Source organism: Chiloscyllium plagiosum, unplaced genomic scaffold (assembly GCF_037043375.1).
Source record: "Chiloscyllium plagiosum isolate Xiang-an unplaced genomic scaffold, Cpla_swu_hap1 HiC_scaffold_6, whole genome shotgun sequence".
In the NCBI taxonomy this organism is placed as follows: Eukaryota; Metazoa; Chordata; class Chondrichthyes; order Orectolobiformes; family Hemiscylliidae; genus Chiloscyllium; species Chiloscyllium plagiosum.
Window position 1 is genome coordinate 19,146,063 of NW_028270144.1, and position 14,769 is coordinate 19,160,831.

At 40.2% G+C, this 14,769-nt stretch overlaps 1 long non-coding RNA gene across 1 annotated transcript in view; it reads left to right on the top strand.

The window, feature by feature from the left end:
- The first annotated feature begins 4,845 nt into the window (after window positions 1-4,845).
- The window catches only part of LOC122550497 (uncharacterized), a 67,415-nt gene continuing 57,491 nt past the window's right edge, over window positions 4,846-14,769 (top strand). The window contains exon 1 of the long non-coding RNA XR_006311864.2: window positions 4,846-5,115. This is a non-coding gene — a long non-coding RNA (uncharacterized LOC122550497). The remainder of the gene's footprint in view (window positions 5,116-14,769) is intronic.

Sequence of the window (14,769 nt, forward strand, 5' to 3'; positions counted from 1 at the left end):
AAGATATTCAACAATAAGAGATCGTTGTAAAGAATGCAAAAAAAAACACGCTTCCCCTCCATACTTGCTGCACTAAACCCCACAACCTCGCTCTCCCCTTATTCACTATCGCTTCCTATAGAGTTAAAATGTGACCAGTGCCTGTCCTGCGCCACTTCAAAGCAATTTACTCCAGAGCGGAAGACTTGGCGCTTGGACACTCTTCATGCTGTGTTAGGATTTCTATGGCAATTGGCAAACCCGATCTCCACATTTGAATATATTTACAATAAAGCTCACTTATTAGGTCTAAGCAGCGTATGATTTAAGCGGAGATGAAGTCCATTCTCTCCCTGCACGGTAACACCAGACACCTTGTGCTCCGGGGGAAAAAAAAACAGACTTTTTAATGTCGGGTATACATCAGTGAAACTTGTCATTTGTTCAAGTAGCGCGTCCCTAACTCAGCCACAAGTAAACAGAAACACGAGTCAAAAGCGGACCCGTGCCCATTCCACACAAACACACACTATTAACCAGCATATTGACGTAAACATGTTAAAACATTGATCAACGCCCTTTTGTCAAAGTTACAAGGTTTTCTAATAAATAATCGACGGATGACACAGCGAATAATTTCGCTCCAGCTTTTCAACAGGCGAGTGAGATTGTTTTTGATCAGTGTGCTGGGAGATTGGATCAGAAATAGGGTTTGAGAACACCATAAACAAGAGGGATTACACTCTCCTCAATGTATAGTGTGTGTTTGTGCTTAGTTTAATGCGGATCGTGTTATCCCTTTGCAGTTTACACGTGGAAGGAATCAGCTGCAGAACACTTTAAATAATCACAAACAAAATATTAGGTTTTAGGGGACAAGTCAGGCGCTACCTCCCTTCCACAAATCAGAGCTGGAATTTGTTACTAAACGAAAGTCTAAGAAGCTCAACCCAACACAACAACAGAAAAAAAAGGCAAAAAAAAAGCGCAAGAGTCTAATCAAGCAGGGGAAAGTTCAAAGGCAAACCGCTTTGAAATTCAAACTACTGCTTTTACGGTATATCAACATGGCGCGTTAAGATTGCTATGGCAATGAGTAAGCCCAAAGCAGGCAGCATTCAAAGCAGTCTACCTCGATTCGCGACAGTCTATTAAGATACAGTTGCACTGACCTTTAGTTTCATGCTATGTTAGTTCAGTCAATTTTCACTGCATCAGAAACGTTCATATTTTGTTTTCCCCCCTCTGAGCGACTCTTCCTTCTTTACCTTACCTCCCCCTCCATCCCTTCCCTCGTCCTTTCCAAATATAAGCGACTTTACTTTTTTTTTGGATAGGTCTTGAAGTGTTTACTCGGATTTTTTTCCCTTTTTTTTTGGGGGGGAGCTTACCAACTATTGTGTGCAATATGTTATCGCCCTTTGTTTATCTAATGCAAGTACTCTGTGAATGGTGAAAAATAAACACGATGAAAAATAACCAAACAGATGATTCCTCTGAGTGAAAAACCCGGGGACTTAATAAAAGAGCGAAGCAGTCACCGTTGAATGGAAAATCCTTTGAAGTGGAACTTATTATCTGAGGAATACTTTGCCGTCGTCCTAACGACACAGCTGAATCGAAAAGCGTTCCCTTTTGTCAGCGATTTGTTCTCCTTTACTAGAAAGCCCACTGGAATTACTTACATGAACTGCCTTAACATACAGACTGGAAATCAGTAACTTTGCAAGTCAGACTTTCAGACGCCACTCTGTTGAATCTGAGGGGAGGTGGTGGGTGTTGGTTGAATTGTTGGGGGGGGTGGTGGTGGTTGTGAAGCCGACAGTGAACGGCTCGAAAGGGTTTTATAAATGTGTTGCAGCCTTCATTTCAACTCCACTTCATGTCCGTCCCTAAAACCACCGCTTTGGTTTAGACAGCATTATGACAGATATACAGCCCCACATGTTTTTTCCCGGCTCGCACACAGCCTCGCCACGAGATTATAAGAGAGAGAGCTCCATCGCTGGCTGACGTGTTTTCTCCCCTTGCCTACAAACCACATCCTGTTTTACCCAAATTTATTCATAACAGATGCAGGAGATAAATGGGGCGATTTCAGAGTCAAGTAGTGAAAAGAGCGGACTTGGAAAGTTGTAAACACTTCTTTTAAGCTTCTCCTCGTTGCAAGCAGTTATTTACTTTGAAATAATTGTATTCCGTCCGAGATTTCATAGTTGCAATAAAATAATCGGAAGCGGGTCAGTTCACCCGGTAACAAGAGTAAATGCATTCCATAAGCAGACTTTAGTCCGTTGTGATTATGGTCCCACATTTTCCTACTTGTTTCATTTTAATCTAAATCTATTTTTGATTTACAGTGACTAGCTGTCCACAACTGAGCTTTTTCTTGTTCATAACGGGGATCCCCTCAACACAACACATTTAGTACAGATGTCTTCTTTAAGTTGAAGTTGGGTCGAATCTGATAGCATTTAATAGATTCTGAAGATGGGCTATAGTTTACACATATATATTACATAATATTTCATTTTAGCATATTTTGAATTCCCTCCTCGGAGGAGCTGTCTTTTCGTCTGGACATCGTGAAAACTAATGCACTTGCTGAGAACCGAGCATCAGTAGCAGCGTTACAAGCAGAGTGCATTAAATATTGAATGACACTAGGAAAAAAAGAGCTTGTCAAGGGGCACTCAGCCTGAAAGTCTTTCTTTGACTTTTTTCTGCACTGCCCTGTCCGACTATTTAAGCTGGTGTTAATTAAGGCTGCTTACGATTCAGCTCGATCTCAGCTTTGTCTATTTCCTTACCACACTTGTCAAACGACATCGTTAGTCCAACCAGCCTTCTCTGCACACACACACACATTTAGTTTAGTAAAAGTACACTTCCTGCAGTTCTGGAGACAGAAAGACAACCAAGCTTGCAACCGTGCCCTGCAACTGATTCAGGAAAACACCCTAAAATATTGATTCACATGGTGAAAGACCGATACAGCTGCATTTAATTCAAATGTGTCCTTGGCGTGTAGAACTGAATCTTTAATTTGTGCGCTTGCTGCAGATATATGGTGACCAGTATGCCCAGTGACAGCAGCGTTTTAGTTCATTTCTGAGAATCCATGGTGATTGAAACATTCTTTAAGCTCCATATTTACCAGAAAGCTGGAGATCTGGTTGTTCATTCTGTCCAGGGTCTCTGTATAAATTCGGGCGAATTGAGTATTTTATGCACTGTGGACTTTCAAAGATATTGCACGTTTGTAACATTGCAAATTACGAATGAAAGTTACAAAGAATAAATGTTATGCAAAACAAAGGAAAAAAAATACTGAACGCAGTCCTGGTTGTACTAGTTTAGGGACAGCTGTGGCCTGATCACCTCTGGAAACTTCCTGCTAATTGCTTGAATCCTTGCAACAATGGTCTTACAGAGAAAGAGAGAGAGAGAGAGAGAAATCAAAACATATATCGTCGGCAAAAAAAATACAGACAACTTGTAACAAAACCTCTACTTACTCGCTTCAATATTGAGGCAAGAGCGCTTAAGCAACTGCCTGTAATGTGGATGATTTATTGCTAAAATATGACCCCGTCTTTAAAAGTCTTGTAAAGGAAATAAGCCGCGGTCAGAAACCGAGCCCGCACATCGAAACGCCCAGGCCTCGGCGATGGAGGGGAAGCCAACAACTCACCCTCAACTCAGGAAATTACCCCAAATGTTTCAGTTTAATCCCCAAGAGTTTGCAGCCTTAAACCATTTGGACTAATTTACACAGCCATTCGCAAATATTTCCCCACTCAGGGCTTGAAAGCGTGGGGTTTTCGTTGAAATTAATATTTTTCTACTGGGAAAATGACCGTTTGCATGTGTGTGTGTATGTGTGGAAAAGTTCGATACTGTTTTGTTGCACGAGTTCTGAAATATTACCTGCGAGAGCAGTAAAGGCAAAGGTCGGTGTAAAGTGGGCAATGCATTGTCCTAGATTATAAAGGCTGCTTAGTCAAGGTGAAAGGTCCACGTGGTGTTGTAACTGGGCTGGGTTTAACAAGGATACTAAATCATTCTGTATTTCGTCCCAACTAACAAAGGTACCAGCGCTGCACAGCCTCTCGCTTGTTCATACGGAAAGGTGATTGAGACGGAGTAATTATGCAGTTCCTTGGAAAGATGGCGGACGGAACTGTCAGCATCCTGTATAATTCCCTTCACTTCTACCTAAACACATTTAGTTACATGTGGGGCATGTGTGCAGGGTCCTGGTTCAGAGACGGCCCGTCAAGCGTTGTGAATGGTTTAAAACAAAACACAATCTGCAGACTGGGGATTGAGAAGAAACTAAAGTTAAGACGCGCTGAAATGAGTAATATGAACGCGCAGAAAAGATCTTTTCCTCCCCCCCCTCCCCATTCAAACGATCTTCGTTACACACAGGGGCTGACTGAGATCTGCAGCCCAGTCCCTTGATGTTGGCACAAAAGGGAAGACTCGTACAACAATAGTATTGCACGAATGGAAAGCGTCAGACAGGTTAGCCATCAATAAAGACGTAAATAAGCCACGGTACAATTCAAGAAATCCGTTTTCGGAATTAGACTTTGCAGCATGGAGCTCTGATCATTTTTAATAAGAGATTCCGTTTGAGAAAACAGCAGCGTCTTTAGTCACTTGGAAACGATCCACATTATCATTAGTTAAGGAAACTTTTGCCAAACTTTCAGTCTAACTTCGGATTAGTCTAAGAGCCACGTTAGTTGTACAGCGTGATTTGGGAGGCTTTTTTGTCGTTGTTGGATACTCAAACATGGTCCTCGGCTCTATTCTCCTTGCTGATTCAAGTGTGAGCTTTGCAGGATTGGAAATACTTCTTGCTAATGGACACACATTCATAGTCTGGGCATGGTGCCAAAATCTTCCAAGCACCCTACCTGGCCGCAGTGCTTACATTTCTTGAATAGGTGGAGGGAGTGAGAGAGAGAGAGAGAGAGGGAGAGAGAAAGAGAGAGAGAGAGAGAGAGAAGCTGGCATCGTGTTATTCAGAGAAACCGATACAGCTGTACTTAGGATTCAAGTTTTAATTTGAATGATGAAGATTTCTCCGACAGAAGTTGCAGAATTCGAGGGATCTGGCACAGCGTAAGTACAAGAATCTCCAGCTCTTTTTGTATTCTAAGCAGATCAGAGGTTGGTGGTGTGTGCTAAGTGCCGGATCAGGGGCTTTGTCACAGATGGTGGAATTGTTGAAAGTGCAGTGTCTGGTACATTATGTGCTCTTCTTCGAGATATTTTCATTGCGAGGGGAAAAGAGGCCGGTGTCCTGTTGGATTAGGACCGGTTGAATTGCGGTAAGTTTGGGGAGCGATTGATTTTCCTCCCAGAAGTCAGGTTCGGGCAGCTGTGACTTCACCTATTAGCCCTGATGTCTTTTCGAAGAGATTGTTGGAGTTAAACATTCGACAATGTGCGCTCTGGGGCGTCTCTTTGCTGACCTTTACCCGTTTTTAATAGTTTCATAGGAACTTCATTAAATCAATTACTTAGTGAGCACATCATAATTTATTTGTAATTAGCAGTGAGGAGCTTGCATTTTTTTCGCAACAGACGTCGGAAGACAGCCCAGCGGGATTTGTTGGGTACCACAAGCAGTTTTGTTTTCTATTGACTCGTGGTATTATTTGAGCGAAACAATAAAATGTAATCTTATGTCTTAATGTAGCACCGAGTCAGAACAAAACAAACAAACTGAACGCGACATTTGTCTTCATTTAGAAGTTCTTTGTTACCTGTGACTCATTCAAAGCATGTTCGTGTGTGGCTTTTCTTGTACAATACAGTAAGTATATCTACTTCACTGGGTCTGTTACTGCTTTGCCAGACACTGGCAGATGAAGGAAAGAAGGATATGCGAGGGTGACAGGGACAGGAAGTAATGATACAGGAGGTTGTTACAGATCAAAAGGCTCAAAGTCTGAATAGTGGAGTCTAGGCAAGTGCAGGAGAGGGATTGTGTGTGTGTTTTGGGGGTGAAGAGAGATGAGAGCGGGAATGTGAGGGGAAAGGGGAGAAAGATTATATAAAAACTCTTCTGTGTGAGAGAGATGTGAAGTTGCAACAGCCTGGGGCTTTGGAAAGTCTATTTCGCAAAATGGATCGAAGTAAAACAGGGACAGTTTTAAACAAACACGCTTACGTAGAAATCCATGCGATCAGGTGCACGAACACACGGAATTCTACGCTTTGTGTTTAACAGTGAGTGATGCCGGTGATGTCACCATTGTACCTGAATGCAGAAACTCAATAGATTCTCTTTCATTCCATGAGGTTATCTTTCTTTTCCCCTTCCGTGCCAGAAGCCAGGTTTGACACAAAGTGGCAATGTGGGTGATAGAACTCGAACCTTCCACTGTTGGCACAAATCTGTGTTTTAACCCCCAGCCATTCAGCCAACTGAACCAGCTGGATAGAAATGATACAGACTCCAATTTTCTTTCCATCACGTGGCTGACCAAGACTCAGAACTATGCTTAGCACTTCTCATTGGCAATTTTTGACAGTCTCTACATGTTGGTAATCAACCTGTTTAATCACGTTATGAACGGACCTTCATTGGGCATCAAGCTCCAGAGTGGGACTACAACCCGGAGCTTTAGTCTCAGAGGCAGGAAGATGACCTACTGTTCCACAAGACCTCCCCGGAGTTTATCATAAAATGGTTAAATGATAAAGTCCAAGATTAGCCCAATGGAGGCTGAGTAATTGCTGTCAGCTGAGGGCATTGTACCAACTGCTAGAATTAACTTTCAGACTCTGTAACAGGGAGAGAAAACACCCTGCCACCCCAGTCCCTCTAACTTTACAGTCATTGGAAATTCAAGTGCATCTGGATGAGGGCAGTTCACCTTCGACTGTGATGCAGCCTGTTGAGGACCTGATATTGAATATGGATTCTTTGGTTACGAAAGTGCACCCTGCAGTGCTCTTTACAAAGGGTATTTTATGAAAGGTCATATCCTCACAGCAGAAACGCTCAGCAGAAAATTGGCAAGTACATTAGGTGGGAATAGCAGATTGGGTAATCCAAAAAAAAAGAGATCGAGGAATAATTACATAGACAAGAAACAGCAAGAAAACATCAGAGAAAGAAGCAAAGATTCTCCAGTAGGCGAATGAATGAGGTAATTTGGCACAAAACTCATATGAACCAGGAAACTGCCAAATTCCAATTAGAGATCTAATTAATGGAAACAGAGAGAAAGCCAGCCTTAGAGTTTTTAAGGTGATGAGAGAGAAAAAAATCTTCAGATGTTTCTATAACTGTAAAATATTCATGTCTGGATATTGAAAAGATTTAATAGAATTAAAACATAAAGAAAAAGGACTTGGAGTAAGCTACATGGTCCCTCAAACCTGTTGCAACATTCAATGGTTGAACTTTTACTTCAACTTCATAGTCTCATCCATCCCATTTCCTTTATTCCTATGGGATCTAATATCTACCAATTGCAACTTTGAACACACTAAATTACTGAGCAACCACTATTCTCAGGGGCAGGTAACTCTGAATATTCATAATCTTCTGAATGAAGAAATTACCCCTTTAAATAACCAATCTTATCTTGAGGCCAGTTCTATCTTCTCCAGCCTGAGGAAAAACAACCTTTCAGCATCTGTCCTGTCAAGCCATTCAGAATTTTATCAAATGTTTCTTTTGAAGCTTTCCATAGTTTAAAAATGTCTTGATATTCAGTTATAAAATTGCTGGGCTTTTAAGAACATGTTGAACAGAGGAGAGACCCAGAATTTGGGGAGGATTCAATTGAATATGTCCTGCGCACTGTAGAGCAAAACATGTCATTTGATCATTGAGGACTACAATTTCAATTTAAGTTGTCTGTTTATTTTGGACAGAAGCTGATGTGTTTGTGCACTAGTTTGTACTTCATGAATGTGCAATGAATGAAATAAAAGTACCTTCTCTGAGGCAAACATAATTTCTATTAGATATCTGTTTCTTCAGAAATAATTTAGCTATGTTCTCGATTGATAGTACACTTGCCTCTGAATCATGAAGATTTTTGGCTTCAAGTGCCAGGAATAACTTCAAGCACAAAAATCAATATCAACACAGTACTGAAGGAGACTGCACTGTCAGCTTGTTTTAAATGAGGTCCCATTTCCCTGCTTGAATGGATGTGAAAGATCCCATGTCTCTGCTGTGAATATGAGCAGGAAGTTATCCCTGGTGCCCTGGACAATATGAGTTCTTCAATTACCATCACAAAAAAGGACAGATTATTTAGTCATAGAGATATAAAACACAGAAACAGACCTGTCGGTCCAACTCATCCTTGCTGACTAGATATCCTAAATTAATCTTGTCCTATTTGCCAGCATTTGGACTATATTCCTCTAAACCTTTCCTATTCATGTACCCATCCAGATGCCTTTTAAATGTTGTAATTGTACTAACCTCCACCACTTCCTCTGGCAGCACATTCCATACACGCAACCACCCTTTGTGTGAAAAGGTTACCCATCAGGTCCCTTTTAAATATTTCCTCTCTCACCCTAAACCTATCCCTCAAGTCCTGGACTTGCCCTACTCAGGGAAAATACCTTGTCTATTTATCCTATCCATGGTCCTCATGATTTTATAAACCTCTATACGGTCACCTCTAGTCTCCGAAGTGTCAGGGAAAACAGCTCTAGCCTATTCTGCCTCTCCCTATAGCTCAAACTCTCCAATTGTAGCAACATCCTTGTAAATTTTCTCTGAACTCTTTCAAGTTTCACAACATCCTTCCTATAGGAGAGAGACCAGAATTACACACAATATCCCAAAAGTGGCCTAACCAACATCCTGTACAGCCACAACTTGACCTCCCAACTCCTGTACTTAATACTCTGATTAATAAAGGAAAGCATACCAAAACATCTTCTTCACTATCCTATCTACCTGAGACTCCACTTTCAAGGAACTATGAACCTGTACCCCAAGTTCTCTCTGTTCAATAACAGTCCCTCGGACCCTACTATTAAGTGAATAAGTCGTGCCCTGATTTGCCTTTTCAAAATGCAGCACCTGACATTTATCTAAATTAAACTCCATCTGCCACTCTTTGGCCCATTGTCCCATCTGATCAAGATCTCATTGTATTCTAAGGTAACCTTCTTCACTGTTCACGACACTTTCAATTTTGGTCATTAACACATTTTTAACATTTCTGTACAGAGTGGGCATTGCCAACATTAATAAGGCCATAAGATGAGGGTCATAGCCAATTGAGTCTGTTCTGATAATTCTCAACTTCACTTACCTGTCTTTTCCCCATAACCTTTGATTCCCCTATTGATTAAAATTTGTCTATCTCAGACTTAAAACCCCAACTTCATTAGCCTTCTGAGGTAAAGAATGCCACATTGACTACCCTCTGAGAGAAGAAAGTTTCTCCTCGTCTCAGTCTTAAACGGACAGCCCCTTATGCTGAGATTAAGCCCTATGGTCCTAAACTCTTTCACAAGGGAAAACAACATCTCCACATTTATCCTGTCATATCTCCTTAAAAAATTAAACTCTAATGAGTACAAACCCAAATTGTTTAACCTTTCTTCATAAGAAAATTCCTTCATTCCTGAAGTTAGTCTTTCAAACCTTTTCTGGATTGCATGCATTGCCAGTATATCTTTCCTTAGATAAAGGTATAAAGCTGCTCACAGAATTGCAGCTGAGGTTTTGACAAATGCCTTGAATAGTTTTAGCCAGACTTCACAATGTTAATGTTCCATTCTCTTTGAAATAAAGGCAATTGCTTTCCCTGTCACCCACAGAACTTGGGTGCTACACTTTTGTAATTTATGCATGAGGACACCCAAATCTCTCTGTAATACAGCTTTCTGCAGTCTTACTCCATTTAACTAATATTCAGCTCTTCTACCCTTCCTGCCAAAGTGCATAACCTCACATTTCCCCATATTATTTTCAATCTACCAAGTTTTTGCTCATTCACTTAACCCTTCACAGACACTTTGTGTCATCCTCACTACTTGCCTTTCCACCCATTTTTGTAGCATCTTCTAACTATGAAATAGTACGTTCACTTTCATCATCCAAGACATTAATATATATTGTAAATAATGTGCCCCCTGCGGTAAGCCTGTGTCACTCCACTAGTTATAGGTTGTTGTCCTGAAAATATATAATATACTTAAATAAGTTTTTACTGTCCATTTTTACACTACTTGCCAGTTTGTCCTCATGGTTTATTTTCTTTGTCTATTTTAATCTTGTTCATATTTTGTTGGCTTTTAAAACTTTTGCAGTCCTTAGATTTATCATTAATCACTGCTACATTGTACTTTTTTTTTCAATTTGACACTATCCTTGATTTCCTTGGTTAACCATGGTCAGTTTATCCTCTTCCCAGAATCCTTCTTCCTCACTGGGATATATCTTTGCTGTGAGTCAAGAATTATATTCCTAAACATTTGCCATTGTTCCTCAAGCATCTTTTCTGCTAAACTTCTTTCCCAATCCATTGCAGACAGCACTATCCTCCTCCCTATGTAATTGCCCTTAATTAAGTTTAGCGAAATTTATTCTGACCCAAGTTTCTCACTCTCAAATTGAATGCCAACTCTACAATGTTATGTTCACTGTTCCTTAAAGGACCTTTTACTCTGAGATCATTTATTAAACCTACCTCAATCACACATTACTGGATGCAAACACTAATTGGATTCACAACATATTGTTCCAGGAAGCTACCCTGAATGCACTCTATGAACTCTTGGCTACCTTGGCTAATTTGATCTTCACAATCTTCATGAAGATTAAAGTCAACCATGATTGATGCATTGACTTTTTGACATACCCTCATTATCACCAGATATATTCTGTGCCAGCTACTGTTATGAGTCCTATAGACTACTACTACTAGTGAATTCTTCCCCTTGTTGTTCTTTATGGTAATCTATGAATCGAAAATAAAAAAAATATGTAATGAGGATCCTACATCAATTGACCCCAGGTTATTTCTTGTTGGCTGACATATTCCTTCTTGTACTATCAAAGCTACCTCACCATCCTTCCATTCCTGCCCTTCCCAAGACGCACATACCCCGAATATTTAGTTCCCAATTTTGAGCACCTAGTAACCATTTCTGCATAACTGCAGTAAGATGTTGGCAGTTAATTTTTTCTTTTGCCAGAATTTATATCATTCCAAATATCACATGCATTTAAGTAAAGAGTTGTTAATTCTGAGGATGGGTCACCGGACAGTAGTTTCTTTTCACAGATGCTGCCAGACCTGTTTGGCTTTTCCTGCAACTTCTATTTTTGTTTCTGATTTACAGTTCTTTTGGTTTTACTTTAGTAATTAATTGTGCTGTTTTACCTTTTAATCACGTGAGCACAGTGAAAAGTTTACAAGTCACCACTTATGGCGCCATTTTAGGTGAAAGGTACCTAAGTATGAATTTTTGACATGTCTATAAGCAGGCAGGTAACGCCATTGCAATGAACATTATCTATTCCCCTAACTATACAGCCCCTAATCACTACATTCCTGAAAGACTTCCTGTACCTCACAGTGGTGTGGTCAGTTCTCTCATCCTCCCTGCAGTCTCTGCTCTCATAATGCAGCTTGCAAGAACCTCATTATTGTTGCACAACTGGATGGACTGATAGTGTTTGAGAGCTGCTCTTGAGTCCCCATATCTGCCTCACTGATAATCACATTCTCCTATCCTCAGTCACAGACCAAGTTTGAATTACCTAATCTAAGGAGTGTGAATACTACATAAAACAAATGTGGTTCGACGTCTGCAGCTCAGACTGCAGCTCCTTAACTTGAATCCAAAGTTGCAAAAATGTTCACTGTGGATCACCTTGATGATCAGCAGTTGCAACACATCACCCATTCTACCAGCTACATTGTATATTAATTACTTTTTAAATTAAATCACTGTAGTATTCCTGCTCTTTACACACAAAGAACCTCAACTCTGAACACTTTGTTGGATTTTTCCTTTTTTTTATACAGTAGTATCTTATGTATAAAACGCTATTTTTAAGAAAAAGAGAGAAGACAAGACTGGAGACCGAAACACAAACTAAAGATATTAGTTTTACATGCAAATTTAGAATTAGTCACCAATCAGCTGCTTTTCTTTAGTTAAAAAGGTAAACTCACCTTAGTAGTACCAGACTGTAGGGCTGCTTGCCCATTAGAGAGAGATAACTGATAGCAGTTTAACCTGAGGATCACCATACCTCAGGAAAGGGGAGAGATTAGATTCCCCACAATGTGGAAACCGGCCCTTCAGCCCAACAAGTCCACATTGACCCTCCAAAGAGTAACCCACCCAGACCTATTTCTCTCTGACTAATGCACGTAACACTACGGGCAATTTAGAATGGCAAATTCATCTGACCTGCACATCTTTGGACTGTGGGAGGAAACCCACAGAGAGAATGTGCAAACTCCGCACAGGCAGTCACCCAAGACTGGAATTGAACCTGGGTCCCTGGTGCTGTGAGGTAACAATGCTAACCACTGAGCCACCGTGTCACCCAAAGGTTGAGAAGGAGAATCCTTCATGATAACTTCAGTTAGGATAGGTATTGAACCCTTGCTGTTAGTCATTATTCTGCATTACAAATCAGCTATCCAGGAGGAGAAGAGGAGAAAGTGAGAAGGGCTTATGCCCGAAACATCAATCCTCCTGTTCCCTGGATGCTGCCTGACCTGCTGTGCTGTTCCAGCAACCAAATCAGCTATCCAACCAATTGAACTGCATCTCTTTGTTCCCTGCATAGAACCGTTGAAGACACTCAACCCCAACTTTCTAGTATGAGTCGTACTAAGTTGGCTACTTACATATGTACCCAACGGAAAGGTCCTAGCTGAGTCAGTTAATGAGAATCCTGTTTCAGCCAGCTCTTAAATAGGTTGCTCTTGAAAATAAATGCGCCTCTTGAAAATAAACGTTCACCACCACAAAACTTTATGCTATGGATTTGTACAAATTAAAGTTTAGTCACTTTCTTTCCCAGCAAACTCACGCACTCAGTCATCTCCATTTGTCTTTGAAAGAGTGGTGAGCCACCTTATTAGCCTCTTGCAGTACCTGCGATTTTGGAGCAACTACCAGGCTGTTTGGAAGGCATTTCTTGGATTTTGTACCAGCGACACTGAAAGAATGGTGATATAGTTCCAAATCAGATGGTGTGTGGCTTGGAGGGGAGCTTGCAGGTGATAATTTGCCATTCGTCTGTTTGTTGGATTTTGATCAGTCTAAATTGGTTGCCTTGTTTCTTATATTGGAACAGTGACTACATTTCAGAAAGTATTTCACCTGACTGTAAAGTCCTTTGAGATTTCTGGGGTGGTAAAAGTGCTATATAAATGTAGGTCTTTGTTTTTTACTTAAGCAAATCCATTGTATTTTGCAAATTGAAACATTCCAATCATGTGACAATGTGCCATAGAAATATAGGATGCAGGTAAGCAACAATATAACTAGGTTCAAATGAAGTGGAGTGGAAGCAGTAACATTAGAAATGTTAGTGTTGCTTCCTAGAGAGTGCCTATGAACCTCTTAATATTTATTCACTGGGGGTTGGGAATTAGCATTAAGAAATGCCTTAAAAAAGTGGTGGCAGAATTTAACTCCTGTAAAAATTCTGAATTGGAAAGGTGTTTGTGTTCTACCCAGGAAAGGGTCACCACTTCTTTACAACCACAGAAGGGTTGCACCAAATATTTTTACTTCCAGGTGAGGAAAGATGAACTGGCTTTCTTTTTTTAATTCAACCTCCTTCCTCAATTGTTTCAACAATGTTTATGTAGACAATATCCCTTCCCTTGTGAATATCTTTTGCCAGTTCAAATATATTCATGTTTTAAAAGGAAGCAATTTAACCAGGATTTCTTGAGTTGAAGAAAGAGTGAGTTTATTTGGTAATAAAATGTGAGAAAAGTTAATAAAACATGACACACAGATTAGAAATGAGAGGTGAGTCCAAAAATAAAATTAATGGAGGAGAGTATACAAATCAGTCTTTGTTTTGCTCTTGATAAATAGACGGTGAAACATTGCAGGAATGAAGCTAAATTATTGTGGTAGCACTGATTTCAGCAGTTGAGTAGTTGTTGGTTCCACAATTAGCTGAAAGGGTTGCTCCAATTTCAACAGTGGCTTTTCTGATTTGACTTGTGTTTAGTAATCAGAGAATGAGTTTATGTCTTTTTACCTGCACATGAGGGGAGTGTCTACTGGAAATATTCACTTGTGTCACTTCATAGTACATTTTAATGCCGTGTAACAAAAACAACAAGCTAACACATTAGCATGTCAGCTCTCTAGCTGGAACAATGAGACCAGGGGTTGCAATTAGTTTTTAACTCTGTTTAATGTAATGCTGCAACCCTGTACTCTTATGTATTTGCCAAAACTGTATTTCTTCCAACTCATATTCTTTGCAGTCTGGGATGCAACTCATAGGGTGATCACAGGTCATTTTTTGAATGTCGTCTCTCCCTTTGAAGTATTGCTGTCTGAAGTTCCCTTGATACTTTTCAGGCATGACATTCTCAGAATTCAGTGTAATCCACATGACTAGACACAAAATTTTTAAATATTATTCAAAATTTAATAACATCATACAGTAATACTGGTTATTGTAAATTAGTGGCAAACTGCATTCGCACAAATGTGCTCACTGCAAATAGTGAGGAATGTGTAGAGTAGATGTGTAGGGTTAAAATGGAAATTATAAATAATTAA